The sequence below is a fragment of the Dermacentor silvarum genome, chromosome 9 (genome assembly GCF_013339745.2).
Source record: "Dermacentor silvarum isolate Dsil-2018 chromosome 9, BIME_Dsil_1.4, whole genome shotgun sequence".
Lineage (NCBI taxonomy): Eukaryota > Metazoa > Arthropoda > Arachnida > Ixodida > Ixodidae > Dermacentor > Dermacentor silvarum.
This window is the reverse complement of record NC_051162.1, coordinates 99,856,578-99,871,355: the sequence shown is the minus strand read 5'-3', so window position 1 is coordinate 99,871,355 and position 14,778 is coordinate 99,856,578. Positions and strand designations below refer to the sequence as shown.

Here is a 14,778-nt window from a genome sequence, read left to right as displayed (position 1 = left end):
ATCGCCAGTATCGCTGTGTTTAAGCTTTTCACGACCGAGTGCAAACTACCCCGTTTTTTTCTTTATTGTGCTCCATTTCACCAGAAATACGAAATATTCGAGCATATGCATCGCAGTCTCGAAGCAGGCCCCATGTAAAACAGTTTCCCTCAGGGTAAAATACAAAAAAGGCACAGTGTGAAGATGCGAAAAAATCACTTAAGTGAAAATTAACTGCAAAAGTATAACTCAAAGAAAGGCCGAACAAGGTCGAACACAGTGCTAAAACAAGGCCGCACAAAGTGCTAGTCAATAATGCAACTTCAAGAGAGAGAGAGAGAGAGAGAGAATAGAAGAGAGGAAAGGCAGGGAAGTTAACCAGACGCACGTCCGGTTTGCTACCCTGCACTGTGAGAAGGAGGTATAGGGATCAAAAGAGAGAGAAAGGAGATAGAGAGAGCACAGTTTCGCGCACACTTGAAGCTTCGCACCAAGTCAACACACGGTCTCCAAGACCTGTCGAATTGAGTTATTGTAACAACGCTTTCGTGGCTTTCTGTGCCATCGACGCATACGGCCATGGTCGAAGAATCTTCATTTCCGAAAATGATCTAAAGTATAGCCAGTTCAATGCTGTACAGAGAGCTTCAAGCTCGACGTCTAACTGGGGACAGAGACACAAGACGTATACGTGTTCAATCGTTTTTCTGGTTCCACAAGAGTTGCACATGGGCGCATCCCCCATTCCAATGCGGAACGAGTAGGCCTTTGTAAATGCCACCCCGAGCCAGAGGTGGCACAATACAACTTTTCAAGAAGCATGCGATGACGCCTCCACCTGCAGATATGACATTCCTATGTATACGGTTATACGAAGTTCGGTATAGTAATAAGTACTTTTAGCTAGTGCTTGCGCCTTTCAGCTGCGATGCCTCGCTCAAGTGGAAAACTTTGTACTGATCCTGCGCTGAAGACATGCACAGCCTTTCGGAAAAAAATAAAACGAAAAAATGAGACCAGTCGGCTGTTCCCGACAATGGACGACTGGCCGTCACTTTTTTTGCGATAGGCCGTACGGTGCCAAATATACACATAGCACTTGTACGATATGGCAGCTTCTTTCCCAAACCGCCTCTGATAGGTTGAAAAGTAATCGCGTACTGCTCTGTGCGCTTATCAGGTCTCCACATGCCTCGACGCTAACATGGTCATGCTCGTGACTTCACCAGGGTAAAAGCTGTTGGTTAGTTCACATGCGAGGGACCATCAGTTCCGAGCCGTATAAGCTAGCCCGCCTTAACCATGGGGTCATGCGCCCACTCGTTGTCGTCGTCTTGCTTGTCTGTAGTTCGCAATCAACTGATTCCATCTCTTGTAACATGTTTTGTACTGCGCGTGTGGCGGAAACAATCTGTAGTCGGCATATCGCAGAGTCTTGATAAGCGGAAGCTAATGGCGTCTTCCACAATGAGCGCCAACGGGACGTTTGGCACAGACGCACGTTCACGTGTTGACGAGAGAAGTACTCGACGAGGAGAAGAGGGCGCCCTGGGGGCAGGTAACGAATGCGAGGGGTGATGATAATGACGACGAAAACTTTATTTAACTTCGGGGAAATGGGTATAGGCGACTCCACTCGCTCGCCTTCGAGTGGCGTCGGGAGGTTTAAAGTGCACTATAGCGAATGTCATCGACAAAGCGGCGCATTAAATAACGGTCAGTCTGTGTAGTCTCACTGCCTTTTAACACGAAAGTGTTTTATGCCGGGGTCCACCAAGACTTCACTGACGTATTTCCGTCACGGAAATACGTCACGGAAATACGTCATAGAACATAATACAAAGAAAGAAACCAGAAGAAAAAGTTCCACAAACATGCAAAATTTGGAAATCGAACCCACGACCTCTCGGTCCGCGACGATAGATCGCCGAGCGTTTAACCCATTGCGCCACAAACGCATTTGCAGAGAGCTACACAGACGCGCCTTATATATCTAACACTCCTCCGTGTACCCGCGCTCTTGCTCGGGGCGGTGCCGCCGCCTACGAGCAGAAAAGAGAAGTACTGCATTATGACACTAACGCGCACCGACAGTGAACGCTTCGGTGGTCTCAGCACTACGACGCCTCGATGCCAGCATTCGAAGGGACGCTGGCATCAAGAAGCACTACCAACGCCACCTAGGTGGCGTTCACCGTACTCAGCACAGCGGAGCGTGGCCTCCGCAATTAGCTCTGAAAATGTTTCTGAAGTTGATCGCGGAGGCTGCAATTACGACGCGCTGTACGCGCTGATTTGACTCGGTGACGATTCAGTTACGTGCTTTGTCTTGCGCGTTGTATTAGTGTGTCAGTTACGTGCTTCGTCTTTCGCGTTGTGCTAGCGTGTGCAGCGTAGTGCAGCTTCCATATGCACGACGGTTGCTCATGGTCATCGACGTTGGTAGTCGTGATGGAGGAGACGTGCCACCAGGCGTCAGCGTGGGTGCATCAACGCCTAAGGGCGCTTTAGCCACAAAACACCAATAGACATTATATATCAATGTGCAATAAACATTACACTACTTCTGTGAAGACACGTTTCACTTTCGTGTTCTATACCGATTCCTATATAAGAGGGATCAACCACATTTTTTTTGACAGAAGCTTCCCTCAGACAGCAGTGAGAGCTAGGCAAACGTCATCGGAATGGCCTGCACGTTCTATTGCGTTATTCTTTTTTTTTCCCGCAGGCGTTGTTGCTTTTCGTCGGAAAAGAAAAACACAAAAGTCCTAAATTTCTTTAGACGCTGTTATTGCTGATTTCTCGACATCCTTATCAACTTTTGCCGTGACTCCTTGTACATCCGGTAACATAGTTACACTTACGTAATTAAACTTACTAGATTAATTGTTTTTGCAAAATGAAAATTAAAAAACTTGGCCGCATATCTGCTTGCTTCGCTGCAAATGACGTCGAAAGACGTCTTCTGCCACCCCCGATTCGTTACACCCACTCTTCTACCCCCTCCTACCCCTCACGCTCTTCCCCTTCCCTCTCACTCCTCCCATGATGCATGCAATGAAGGTTTTGCTGAATTCAACTCAAATTTCCCGCGTTCGCCCCGCTCTCGCGCCATCTGTTGGGACCTTTTATTACTCTTGGCTTAAAGCCGGATACAGAGCAGCGGCTTCAGTCGGCTTGTTTTTAACGCGTCGCGTCTCTTCGACACCATTTCTAACGCGTTGATTTTTCATTTACTAACGTAAAAATCAGTTCAATGTGGATTGTTAATTAAATGAACGTTGCGGATCATGGTTATGTAGATATATTTTGCCTCAAATAGGCGTGAGGTTTTTTTTGCGCTGTATAATGTTGACGTGTATGACCCCGTGCCACCAGTGCTAGTAGCGTGGTTGGTTTTGGCCGGGCGGTTGAATAGAGTGACAAAGTATTTCGCGTTTAGGTAGCCCAAGAAAGACTAGCGTCTCCTGTATTCGGGTTTATCTGCGAAACTGCTCGTAAACGGCCGTCTAAGCAATGCTTTCCCCGTGACACGAGGCCTTAGGCAAGGGTGTTCAATGAGCCCTCACCTCTTTGTTCTTTGTCTCGATCCTTTGCTGCGCCGCATATCACTCTGTCCATCCATACGCGGCTTTCCACTGCCAGGCCAAGGAGAAGTAAAGGTGTCCGCATATGCAGACGACGTGTCACTCTACTTGAGAAACGAAGAGAGCTACTACGCCTTCTTACGTTTATTTCAAGAATACGCTGAATTATCCGGAGCCCTTTTGAACAAAGACAAAAGCAAGGCGATGGCCTTCGGGAACTTTGCATCCGCCCTCGACGGAGAAGTCGAGTGGGTAGCTGGCGTCAAAGTCCTGGGAGTTGTGTTCCACACGTCCGGGGAAGTAGCGCAGGAGACGTGGACAGACCTGCGTAAGAAAGCAGAAGTGAAGGTGTCAGTGGCATCAAAGTTTTCGCTGACGTTAGCCGAGCGCAGCTACATAGTGAAATCTAGTGTTTGCGCGGCTTTTTACTACGTAGCACGCATAGCGCGTCCGCCACGCAGGGCATCGCAGAGGCTAGCCACACTCTGTGGTTCTTTCTTGTGGGACAACAAGACTGAACTAGTGGCACGTCCGCTCCTTCGGCTTCCAACGGAACTAGGAGGTTTTAGTCTCCCTTGTATCAGAACAATGAGTTCTGTCCTCGCATTGCGAGGTTTCTACGACCTCGTAAACGACCCGGAATACCCAGGCAGGAAACTGGTTGAGTACTTTCTAGGTACCTCCAGAAAACTTTTCTTACCCGGAAAAAGGACAGGTCCTACGGCGGAACAGCCACCGCCATTCTATAAATATGTATGTAGTACCCTTCAGTCTCTTCGAACAGCCTTACCTGATGTCGACCTAGTTAGCACCCCGGCAACGGAGGTTTGCGAATGGTTAGCGGTTAAGGACTTGTCGCAGGAAGAACTGCAGAGGTGCAGGAGCGTCCGCTGGCGCAGCCTGACTTCGTCGGCCGTACCCGCCGAGGTTCGCGACTTCGGATGGAGACGAGGTTGGCGCGTCTTGCCAACGCGGAACCGCACGGCAGCCTGGGGAATAAGTCGCACTGACCGCTGCCCTCAGTGCAGACAAGAAGAAACGTTGCAGCATGCCTTATTCGAGTGTACAGTATCAAAAACATTTTGGTTCCTACTGTGGCGGATGTTCCATGTACGAATACAGGCAAGAAAGCAACCGCGAACACCATTCCATGTTGTTTTGTGGTGTATAGGAGCATTTGTTTTGTGGCGCCAACGAGGATCAGCGGCAATGCAGGGGCGGCCAAACAGAGCAATGTATCCGCTACTACGCCGTTTGCGTAAGCTCATGTACGAACAAGCGTGCGCAGACTGGATCACTCTGAACGAAGACCAGTTTCTGCGCAAATGGTCGACAAGATTCATAAAGCCCCGTAATGGGCACATCACAGCGCAGTTGTTACCATACTAGCCCATTAATGACTGGCAGGTCAGTACACCTGCCAGATTCATATGCCACCTTAGTGTGTTCTTTTATTTTCATAATGTGCCATTTTGATTGTATGTGCCAGTGCCGCTAGTGTTTGTTTTCCTGTACATGAATCCAAACTAGTGCACATGTATTTCATGAATGTCTGTTTGAAATAAACTTCTCTTTATCTTTAAAAGGAAATCGCTCGTGACTTTTGCATGGAGAGTGACCGTCGACATACAGTATACTATATATATATATATATATATATATATATATATATATATATATACCTTGAAAAAGGTCGGTCCACCGACCGAAACTGTTGGGTAAATAATAAACCTAAAGTTGTGCTTCTGATTATCCTACATACGCTTGGCCCATTGAAAAATCCAGTTACTACTATATATATATATATATATATATATATATATATATATATAGATTGTCACGAACCACTTGGGGAAGTCAGCGTTCGGGACTAGCAGCGAGAGCAACGATAAAGCAGTGAGAGACGTGGGACTAGCCGGGTGCGCGACGAGTTCGCGTCCTCGCCGGACCTGTAATAAAAGTTATTTCACTCACTCACTCACTCACAACACAGCCGATTGAGCACCTAAACAAGGATTGGCGCTGAGCCGTGCTCCCTCAAGGGCTGCAGAAGATAGCGCCAACCTTTCCCTTTCCCTCAAGAACCACTTATCATCCTAAACAAGGTTTATCTCCCTCTTCGTCGTTCACTATCTCATAGCCACATCCCCACTGCTCCTCATTTCCCAGTACAATATATATACAGGGTGTTTTTTTAGCTGCACCAAATTTTTAAAATTAGAAAAATATATATCTTGGTCACGTTATCTTTACCATTCGAGTGCACCGATTGGCGGCCTCTAAATACAGAGCAATTTCCGCACTTGCGTGCGCAATTAGCGAAGTTACGCTAATTAACTTTCTAATTATCAACAATAGGTGACTACAGCAAATGAGTACTTTGGGGCCCGTCGTAGCCACTACCTATCCCAACGATCAAATTTTGAATAGCGGAGTTCGTGTAGGGGCTACGCAAACAATGAGTTTGCGTAGCTCGTACGCAGGTCTCTCGCAACAGACAGTTTTAGTTACACGCACGTAGAGGCTTTGCGTACATATAGCTTCTACGTGTAAGCATCGCATGCGCAGAACATAGCGGCCGCGCGCTGGTCTCACGGACGTACGTGAGCTTCGATTTTTTACGTGCGTTTCTTGCGCACGTAGACAGCTTCGCGCGGGGGTTTCGAGAGATCACGAACAAGCGAAAGCGTGCTGAGCGCGCGCAGATGGCTTGCATGGAAACACGGCGACAGGATGACTGGTCATCTATTTCATTCCATGTCAACGATGACAGCAGATAACGCTTGCACAACACACTTCCGGACATTGCGGAGACGATGACCGGCACGCATTAAAACCCCCATATATAAAAAGTAGCGACACTCTCCTCCTCCGCCTTCCCTCTTCCTCGTTTCTCCTCTCTTTCGCGCTCCTTTTTCGACCGTTGCGCCGCCTACACCGCTTGAAACACGTGCACTTGTTTATCTTTCGCCGCTGATCAGATTCGACGATCGCCGACTGTGTTCGCCGCTATCGTCGTGCTCCTCGCCAGTCGGTAGACGCTTCTCGGGCGAAAATGGCGATGGAGCGTGATGGTAAACAAACGCAGCCAGCGCCCGGGGGCTCGATGGTCCACGTGATGCCATTACGCCAATACCGACGCGGCGTCGGCCTCGGACAGGGTGGGCGAGGAGGCGGCGGCAGTCTTCAAAGCGTGACGCTACTTTTTATATAGAGGGGTTTTAGCACGCATCAATGCACATCACTGGCTTCGCTGAAATACTCATCTTGAATTGAATTGTTCATATTTCCCGATAGATGTAGCTACGTGGTGCGTCGCGCACGTGTAGCTAAAAGCGTTTCAGATGGCGTGTCCGTAAGGTACGTAGACTGTTCACGTTTGCGTACGTGAAGTCTCCACGTACGTGTAACTAAAACTGTCTAACATCGGGATGCGTACAAAAAAAGAAGAAAAAAAAAAGCGTTGCCACGTAACACGTCATGATAGGCCGGCGACGATTTCACGCTCTTCATTCTGCATATTGCTATCCTAAAGGCTTCGTCTGTTTCTGTCGGCAGTGAAACCGGTAAAACCGGTGCAACTGTGAAACCGAAGCCAACCACAGACGCGGATTTTGGAATTCAGTGCCTGCGTCACGGCCCTGTCACTTTCTCGTCGGCAGCGCGCTGTCCGTTCGCGCGTAGCACTTTCGAAAGCATAGCCACGACCGCTGGATACAAAGTTTTTTTTTCTTTTTCTTTTTTTTTTTATCCAGAGGCCGTGGCATAGCGATCGCGGGGCGCAAGCTCGCAGTCCCGTGCCTTTCATGTTCTTTTTTTTTTGCAGGCTATCTTTATGCAATCGGTATAAAGTTAAATGGGCTCACTAGGACGCTTCCTGAAACACCTTAGTACTTTCTCACGGGAAGTTTCCCTACACTTAAAACTTGCGAAGCTGATTAAACAATGGAATAATAAGAAAAAATAAGAAAACTAACGAGAATTACGAAAAAATTCAAGGCGCACTTAGTTATCCCTACGTGGATGAACGCGAAAGCATTGCGACCACGTCAGCAGAAGCGCGGCGACGTCCGGTGGCACCACCGGCGGAGTCACGTGACTCGAGCGGCTGCGTCGTCACGTGTTCGTCACAATATGCGCATAACGCGAGGTGCTGGGTTCGACTCCCAACAAAGGTCGTGGGTTCGAATGCCTTCATAAACTGTACCTTAATTAACCTTCGTCTTAATTAGCATCAAAGGTCGTGCGTTCTACTCCCACCAAAGTTCGTGGGGTCGAGTGCCTTAATTAACTTTATCTGGATTACCGTTGCCTTAATTAACACCAAAGGTTCGTAGCCTTTTCGGACTATCGTGTGGTCGCGTCAACGCCAGATTTTTCGCCTCTTAAGCCATGTGATGCTGTCGCATTACACAAATTTGGTTTGCTTCATAGACTAGCCAACATCATGTTCTCAGTCGCGTCCTCGGCCGAATATGTTTATACTTTGACTAAAGTTAGCCAGGACACCCTTATTAGTTCCACACTGCATCTGTTTCGCTAGACCAAAAGTGGCGAGAGAAAAGCGGGATTAATTTTCAGGCTAATATATCTTAAGGTGATCATTCAAGTCATGATTAGATATTCACTTGAAGTTTGGCTAATATTAGTGCGCTTTGGTAACTTCCTTGCTCGTAAGCTGTACAACCCCGTTTTAAAACGAAGCTTTATATGGCTAGGCGAAATCGCCTGTCCACAGAAAACTGTCGTCACCATTGGCTCAAGCGTCATCGTCTTCTTCCGCAGCTGGCTCGTTAGCTGGTGCCATAGAGTTTCATATTACTATGTTTTTTATTTAGAAACTCTATGGCTGGTGCTCGTGCTCGGCACGCGCTCGTGCCACTGATCCCGCGTTCGTCGTCGTCGTCGTCGTCTGGTTCCACAGCTGGCTGCGTTGCCGCTATTGGTTCCAGCGCAGAATTTCACGTCTCTTCTGTCGTCGTAATGGGGAGGCCGCGTATGAGCCATTCATTGTCTTACGTAACGGACAGATTTAATTTTGTAGCAATTTAATATCGAAGAATCGCAAGCGGAAATGGCACGTGAATGTAAAGCCCCTATATATAAAAAGTAGCGCCATTCTTAGATCTTGCCGCCACCGCGCTCACCCCGGCGCTTCCTCCTTGCCACCTCCTGTCGCCCCAGTCTCCTCCGCTCCCCCATTTGCCAATCCGTGTCACGTGGAAGCACGCGTTGCGCTTTTGTATATATATATATTTTTGTTTCTTTCCAGCGTGCTCCGACTGCCATTTTCGGGCCTGTGTGACGAAAGTGCTGTACGCACAAACGGATCAAACGTTTTATGGACAAGAACGTCGTTGTGATGGCATGCTGCTGCGCCTTAAGTGGCCGCAACCGACAAGGCGAGGGCAAAAGGCTTTTTTTTTTTTTTACCATCCGGCGTGCGCAAACGCTTGCTGCACACTTGATATTTGCGCCGTCTCGCATCGTTGCGTTGCTACTTCCAAAACGGCATTATTAAGACCAGTTACTGACTGACGAAGCAAAATCGCGCCTCAAAAACTTCTCCGCAGGGCGCGATCAAAGTTTTCCTCGGATTTCCTCTGGTAGCGCGTTAGCTGTCGTCTGCCACGGCAGGCCCGACGCAGGCGGCGCCACTGTCGATATCGCGCCTCGATCGCGCTGGTCGCGCCGAGCGCGATAGTGGAACGGAGGAGGAGGGAAGTGGATGGCGCTACTTTTTATATATAGGGGTTTTACGTGAATGGTGCTAACCACGCCGCCGAGCAAACTCAAGACATCGAACGCAAGCGACAACGTACGGCGGACTGCAGGCATACCATCATTGACGTCGTTCTCTCCGTCGCAGCCGAACGTGCGTGTAACCTCATAATTGAGCAATACATTACTGAACCCTCCGGATTAACCCAGTGATAAACACCGGGGCCGCACGTTTCAGCTTCGCTGGTTAACCATCTTCACGGAGTGGAAGGGCCGTCGATTTTTTTAATTTTTTGACGCCACACACACCCACCCACACACGCGCACGCGCGCACACACGCACACACGCACACACACACACTTGAAGCAACAGTGTGCGAGAGGACTTCGATTGCACAGCAAGGGTTTCTCAAAACGCCGGCACCACAGCACCGCTACGGATTCGGCCACTCAACCACGGCCGCTGGACAAAAAAAAAAAAAAAAGGAGCGGCCTGCCGCGTCGGGTGCGCTGCAATGGTAGCGAACGTGAAGGCCGTATAGTTGCATTGTCGGCCGCTTGGCTGGGCCGAACTGCGCTAGTCATCGGCGATGGAACGCGCCGTCGGCTTGCACGCGCGACGGCGTTCCAAGCGCGTTCCTGACGCATTTGCTATGCCGATGCCAAACAGCCCCCAACGTGTGGCGCCGCGGCGGATCACACCGTTTTCTATGCACGCGGCAGGCCGCACCTTTTTTTTTATCCAGCGGCCGTGACTCAACAATACGCGAAACCCTGAAAATGCTAGTAGATGTGAAGAAGCGTCACCCGTTCGCATGTCTACAGGCCGTGCCTCAAGGTAATTGTTTCAGCACGACTCAAAGCCGCCTCGACACCATATCGCGTTCGGAATGGTTCATCTGGCCGATAACGCGCGTCGACCGGCCGCGATGACGAATCGCGCCACGAACGAAAGTGACCGGTTTAACACGGCTCGTCTCTGGAACTTTATGCTTTCTTGACACCGGCGTCTTCTGAGGATCGTTCGGGACGCGCGACGCGTCGAGCCACGAGGGCACGAACTGTGACTGCAGGCCACTCCAACGCCGCTTCGAAGAAGCAAAGGCGCTGGCGTCTCGGTGAGCGTTACTTCTTTTTTTATTGCATGCCTGCCTTCAATCCGCAGCATGGCCACGGTCTTGCGCCTTGCTACAAGCCACGAAGTCCTTCGCGTCTGCTGCTGCTGCCTTCCAGGAGCCGGGAAGAGCGGAAAACGAGATTCGCTTCAATGTACTTCGCTGCCATTTTGCGGTGACGTTTGCCGAGCGTGTTTCGCTCGTTTCACCGTGCTCTTTCGAACAAACTCGTTGCACGTGTGATTCACAGCAAGGTGCTACGAAAGACGGAATGCCACGACGTCAAGTGTTAGCGAGACATTTCTTTCGCGCAGGATTACGAGGAATATAACCTGCGTTTCCGGGTATATATATATATATATACGCGGCTATCCGTCGAGTAAAGGGCGGTGCCCGGGTGCCTTAACTTAAACGGTGATCCTCGGTCACTCCTTAGCTGCTAAATTTTGCATTGACGCATTCCTTCGCTCGAGCACGTGGGCCGTCAATCATCCTGGCCTTCATCGTTTATCCCATGTTCATCGCCTGGGTTCGACCACAGCGAGGACTTTCACCACTTTTTCTTTTTTTTTTTTGAGATAGCAATTGTAGGGAGGTTTGAGGCGCGTTTTCGCCTTCGACGCTGTAGTGCTGTCGTGGTTTTATCTCGGGACCTTAGGTGTGGTATTGACGTGAATTCGCGTGAGGGGCGATTGGCTGCAGAAGCGACGAAGCCAAGTAAACAAAGCGTCACGCGGAACCCAATCGTCTCTGCCAGATCCAGGGCAGCGTTCTGGCTTTCCCTGCTGCCATGTGCGCCGTTCGCGCACACATTAGTGTTTCTGCCGAGCAGCTGTGTGTCAACCATACCGTGCTGCGTACACACTGGTGTAAACTGAAGGGACAGTATAGACGTCAAGGTAAATCGATCTAATCCTTTGTTTGGGCGCTCGACAAACGCCGACGGTTTTCCTTCGGTCTTATCTCCTGCATCGTCTGGATGCGACGACTACAACGCCTCCAGCGGTGCTCCTCATCGCGTCAGCTTTCCGAGACGCCTTCAGCGCTATGATAAACCTTGCTATCACTTTCAGTGCCTGACGAAAGTTTTCTTTCGATTGCTTACTTTGGGGCATCTCCGCTCGTCATCGGCACGTTTCGTCGAGTTCATCGCAACGTCGTGTACTTGCAGCGCTCACCACGTCAGATGGGGGGCAAGCAACACCGTGGTAACGAAATCTGTTGATTTTTCTTGTACCTTACCATCACAGGTAGAGCATAGGGCCAACGCCTCCTATAAAAAGACTATTTAGGAGGCGTTGATAGGGTAGACAGCATCTTCTCTCTGGACTGTTGTTGCGCGTGAGTACAAAACGCACGTGCAGCCGCTTCTGCAGTGCTTCTTCAGCGGTAGCAACACGGGCAGGAACGCGGATTCACAACAGGTGGTGTCCAAAACCGCCCCACGTTTATGCCGTGTTTCCGGCTGCCAAAATCACGTCCGGCGCGTTCAGCCAGCAAAAGCATAGCATTTGAGATCCACATTCTAAATCCAGTGGACGTCACTCAATGGGGCGTAGATTTCGACACCACCTATATCACCAGCATGGTGTCCTAGATGTGGCGGCGTGCACTGTATTTCGAGGACAGCGCACGCGCCGCCCGATCTCGGAGGCTATGATCCCGTAGGGCATTTGGCGTCACCCAAGCAGCTCTCGTTGGAAAAGGTAAAGTCAGCCACGTCTCGTAGATGCCTCCTTCGTCGTCGTCGTCGTCCACGTCTGCCTGCTGTGTCATCCGGAGCTCCAGGCACAGCGTTATCAGCACACATGGTACCTGCCGCGGTGCGTATACAACGTTCTGCTGCGGAGCACGTGGTCGCGGGTGCGATTCCCTGCCACGGCGGCTACACTTCGATAATGGCGAAGTGCAAAAACGCTCACGTACACTCAGACATAGGGGCACGTTTGGTCAAAATCGATCCGGGATCCTCCACTGCGGCGTCTCTCATAGCCTCATGACTCAACCAAAGCCGATCGTCAGTGAGCCTGGATTAAAAAAATGACGCCGCGGACATACTAGCGGATTTACTAAGAGTGACAGATCATCCGTATAGTGAACGGGGTAAAAGCCTTCGCTGCTCATTATTAAGGGAACATGTATTGTCGGGAAATTAATTGTGGCGAATCACATTTCGCACCAATGCAGTCAATAAAAACATTTATTTTTGACGAAGATGGTGTTGGTATCTCAGAAACTCGAGCAGTGTACGCGTTCTTTTTTTTCTTCTTAGGTTTGGAAGAAAATCTCTTGCCGCTGGAATGAAGTTTAGTTCAATGGCAGCGGTCGGCGGGATCAAATCCTGGCCGCGGCTGCCGCATTTCGATTGGGGTGAAATGCAGTAACATCCCGTGTGCCATGCATTGGGTGCACGTTAAAGAACCCCAGGTGGTCAAAATTATAGCGCAGTCCCTCACTGCGGCATGCCTCATAATCAGGTCGAGGCTTTGGCATGAGAAAGAACAAAAAAAAAAAAAAACGTTTCATCATAATATTTTTTCCACCCGCCGCGGTGGCTTAGCGGCTACGGTAGTGCACTGCTAACCACGAGGTCGCGGGATCGAATCCCGGCCGCGGCAGCCGCATTTCGATGGGGGCAATTTGCAAAAACGCCCGTGTCCCGTGCATTGGGGACACGTTAAAGATCCCCTGGAGGTCGAAATTAATCCGGAGTCGCCTATTACAGCGTGCCTCATAATAAAATCATGGTTTTGGCGCGTTAAACTACACAATTCAATTATGTTTTGCTGCATGCTCTGACGTGTCACGCTCGCATTGTTAACGCTTTTCCTAATCTGCGCAACGAATCGCAAAAACGAAAACATTAATAAAGATAGTCGCCTTCGCGCGAAGCGAGTTCGGCATGGACCGCACGCGTATGCAGCGAGTATATTTCGTTCAGGCGTTTGGCTTTGCTTTATCGATAAGCCGATCAGTACCGCGTCTCACCCATCTTTCGATAAGCGTGCGTGTGGTCGACAAGCAAACATACACAAGAATGCGCGCTACTCGACAACCATCACCTTCGTCCTCGTCACATCAGTCCGTCAACGTCTGATTGTGCATTTTGCATGAACTGATGTTTGCATTTCGGATTTGGCTGTGAACGATGTAGTGCATAAATACATGACATCGCAATAAATTTGTGTCTGGTACGGTGCATAAGCATATACATAACGTGGGATTACATGTTGCATGGCTGGCAATAAAGACAATTGTACGCATCGCAATTAGGTTTAGAACATTTAGGTAATCGCTTGACGAAAACTACGATTTATAGAGATTCCAGCATGTGCGTTCATTCTGGATATATATAATTTTAAATCGTCTCTAACAGTGCATGCAATGCAAGTATGCATTGCATGCACTATTGCATGCAAGTATGCATGCAACATATGCATTGCAAGTATGCATGCAAAGTATGCATTGCAACTATGCAATGCATACTTTAGCAGACCCTGAAGGCTGATATTTAGAAACTGCCGCTAGTCTTAGGTTTTCTGCTATGCAGACACACCTTCACTCTCGCCTTCATGACCCGTTACTCATAGACAGTTCTTACGCTAGAATTATTCGCAAGATCAAGTTCCAGACAATCCTGACGCTGGACGTATTATTGGCGAATGTGGTCAGCCAATGGTATAAAGAGCACTGACCAATTTTGACCACTTGTGTGTCTTTAACGTGCACGCAATGCACACGGGCCATATTGCGCCTCCATCGGAATGCGGCCACCGTGGCCGGGATTTGATGCCGCGGCTTCTAGCCTGGCAGCGTCACATTAATTGGGTCACTGAGTGTGTGCCACTGGGTCTGCGACAAGCGAAGGAACAATTCTCGGCGTTTGCAGGCACAGGCGGGCAACGCTCCTAGTCTCGGAGGCCACGCACGAACTTCTAGGTAGCGCCACAAGATGTCACTGCGTGTCCAGAAAGAAGCAGGGTGCCTCGATGCCCAGCGCCACTTTCAGGGTGGGGACACCCATGCGTTTCGGCGCCATCTTGGTTCTGTCCAATACGGAGGCGCAGGGCGTGTGGCGGCTGCAGATTAACCATTGGGCAGAAAGAAAGGGCGGCGGGCGTGCTAAGGGCGATGCCGACGCGGTTTAAATGCCGATTTTCTGCTTTACAATCTGATAAACAGTTTGCTTGCATAGAGTGCTCGTTTCAAAAAAGGTTGTCCGACACTTTTCGCCTGTATCGCAACCTGAAAGTAGCACGATTTGTTTGCGAGGTTACCCCCTTTTTTATTTACTCATTTCACTGGTAAGCGACCCACAAATATTACTGGAATTGTACACTTGAGGAAAATGTAAAGTTTGAAGCTCTTTTAAT

The 14,778-nt window shown here is 49.5% G+C and overlaps 1 protein-coding gene across 5 annotated transcripts in view; it reads left to right on the top strand.

Moving 5' to 3' along the window:
• Positions 1-10,195: 10,195 nt before the first annotated feature.
• The window catches only part of LOC119463434 (protein enabled homolog), a 56,766-nt gene continuing 52,183 nt past the window's right edge, over positions 10,196-14,778 (top strand). For 4 of the 5 annotated variants that reach the window (XR_007463483.1, XR_007463484.1, XM_049656197.1 and 1 more), the window contains exon 1: positions 10,200-10,408. The gene's annotated coding sequence lies outside the window, so the exon portion shown is untranslated. Of the gene's footprint in view, positions 10,409-14,778 lie in introns of all 5 variants that reach the window. The other variant, XM_037724280.2, reaches the window with a different exon arrangement.